Source organism: Sceloporus occidentalis, unplaced genomic scaffold (assembly GCF_023333645.1).
Source record: "Sceloporus occidentalis isolate IW3139 unplaced genomic scaffold, rSceOcc1.0.p SCAF_389, whole genome shotgun sequence".
NCBI lineage: Eukaryota > Metazoa > Chordata > Lepidosauria > Squamata > Phrynosomatidae > Sceloporus > Sceloporus occidentalis.
The window spans coordinates 181191-183536 of record NW_028317369.1 but is presented as its reverse complement, the minus strand read 5'-3'; the positions used below and the strand labels follow the sequence as shown (position 1 = coordinate 183536).

Sequence of the window (2346 nt, the reverse complement as noted above, 5' to 3'; positions counted from 1 at the left end):
CCAACGAAGCTTGCTCCTCCAGCGGAGGACATTAATGTCCGTATCTGGAGGAGTGCCAGTGTCACCCTGGACGGACTGCCCGCCCCCCCCAGCTCCCGTTAGGTACTGTGCGCACAATGTTAGAACGTGTGTGCTCCCTCCAAAAGTTATGTGCGCGCGCACAAGCGCACAGCTTAGAGGGAACACTGGTCACCTGGGGGTGGAACAGCTGGCCCTTCCTAAACACATACATCTTGAAGGCCACTGTGCTGGTGCACTGCTCGGAATGGGAAGAAATGCTTGAGCTTGTTCTATTTCTGTCTCCTCTTAGGGTCCCCTTCTGCCACCTCTGGCATCTCTGTCATCAGGCCATTCATTTACCCCACTAATAGCTGCCATATTGAAAGGTTTTTGACAAAATGCTGCAGCTGTGACTAGTACATAAACCTCTACATGGTTATAGCTGAAGGAATTGTTGAGGTGTCCCATTCCAGTGGACAGACCACACTATTTTACTTGTTATTTCTTACTATCCTATTCAGACCTTCCTAATCCCCTTTAAATCCATAAACTTTTAAAACCATTAAACCTGCTCTGCAGAATAAATATGTGTAGCCAGTAAACACAATATATTGGTTAAAAGGGATTAGCGCTCATTATTAGATACAGAAGGTTCTTTACCTGATCTGTACAGGATCTCTTTAAAGAAAGGGTGATTTCTGTTTTTCTCCTTCTTAAATAAGCCACCATGCTATTTCGTATGCAATTCTAATTTCTAATACTTCTGTTTCTTGAATCAAGGAAAGTTTGTTGTATCACTTCTCGGCCTTTTGGCTAAGATAAAGTGTAGTACCCTAGTGGCAGGGGGAACAACTTGATTATCTGGCTTTAGGGCCGAGGTAGCTTGGAGCCCGAGGTGTTTTGTTTGAGTCCCAGAGTAGTCCTGGGTCACATTCACAGCCCTGCACTATCGTTGTTAATGTGTCTGCACGAATAGCACTGATGGCCTCGCTACAAGAGCACTCTTCACCCCTTGACCCTGAGTGTAAAAAAAAAATTGAATTCAGCCACACGGAAATGGCTGGACACCTTTTTATTTTTATTTATTCACTCACGAATTGTTTTAAGTGTGCCTACCAACTTACTGATACTGAAGCGCAGCATTCGCTTGTTGGTAGAGATAGTGAGATCCCTTGTGGCTCCATACCTCTTCCTTACACTTCAGAGGTAGACCAAGAAGATCCGGCCCTCCTGCAGGCCTTCTGGCCGAGGAGGGAAGGAAATGATCTGGCATATCCCGGCTTAGGAGAATGCTAGATAGAAGAATTCCACAAAGGATCAGGCTTCTGCTGCTTTTTTACTAAACACGAAACACACTCCACAAGAAGCATGACACCTCAGGCTTCCAAAAAAAAATAAAAATGGAAAGTTTGTTGCAGACATACATTATGTTTTATGAAGGCTGGAACTTGCTTTGCTTTGTTCTTGAGTGATGCACATATCTGGGAGGTCTCCAGGTTTGACCTGGAGTCTCCCTATGAAGCTCTGCTTCTTCTTTCTTAGCGCATGGGAGTGGTGTGTGGCCCTGTTCCCAATCTTTCCCAATATCCTCAACCACATTACCTCCCACAATAACTCTGGGGCTAGCCCTACCCCTACAAAGCCACTACCCCAAAAGAAGTAGCATACCAGGAAGTTCCAAGATATGGCAATGTAGATAGTAGCAGCTATGTTCTAGAGAAAGGTTTGTCCCCAAATTATAACATCAACAACTGATATTTAAGGTAAACACTCCTCCCAAAAAGTTAAAGGGGTACCCTATAAAGATATATGATATATATATTGGAATTTAATTGGCCAATCAAGAGGAACAAGTTGACACGGTGATGAGATTGTTGTCTCCCATTGTGTTCCTCAGATATATACTGTATATCACTAAGCCTAAAATCAGTCACTAACAACAGGGTTTGTAGAATAGGCAGGTACAGGTGATATACAACACAAGCACAAGCAGACAGCCAGGGGGTGTGCGCACAAGCAAACTGGCCAGGCGGTCTGTAGCAAGAGCAGACTGGCCAGGAGGTCCCCAGCACTTTATCTTCTGTCCTCTTCCGTCATCCACATCTCTGCGGACATGACTGGATGGTGGAGAGGCTCTGCCAGTTTGCCTGAGGATAACCTTCTGTGACCTTCCACAAAATGGTGGAGCTTCCGGTAACATTGTCTCCCCTAACTGGAGGATCAGATCGGAGAGTGCGCCATTTTGTCTGAAGGTAACCTCGGGGAGAAGATGTGACGTGGTATCCTGGTGCGCCGTTTCCTAAAGGCATACACTACATGATGCTGTCATTTCACCACACAACACAC

The 2346-nt window shown here is 45.4% G+C and overlaps 1 pseudogene; it reads left to right on the top strand.

The window, feature by feature from the left end:
• Positions 1-793: 793 nt before the first annotated feature.
• On the top strand, positions 794-970 carry LOC149273263 (U2 spliceosomal RNA; annotated as a pseudogene).
• The last annotated feature ends 1376 nt before the right edge of the window (positions 971-2346 follow it).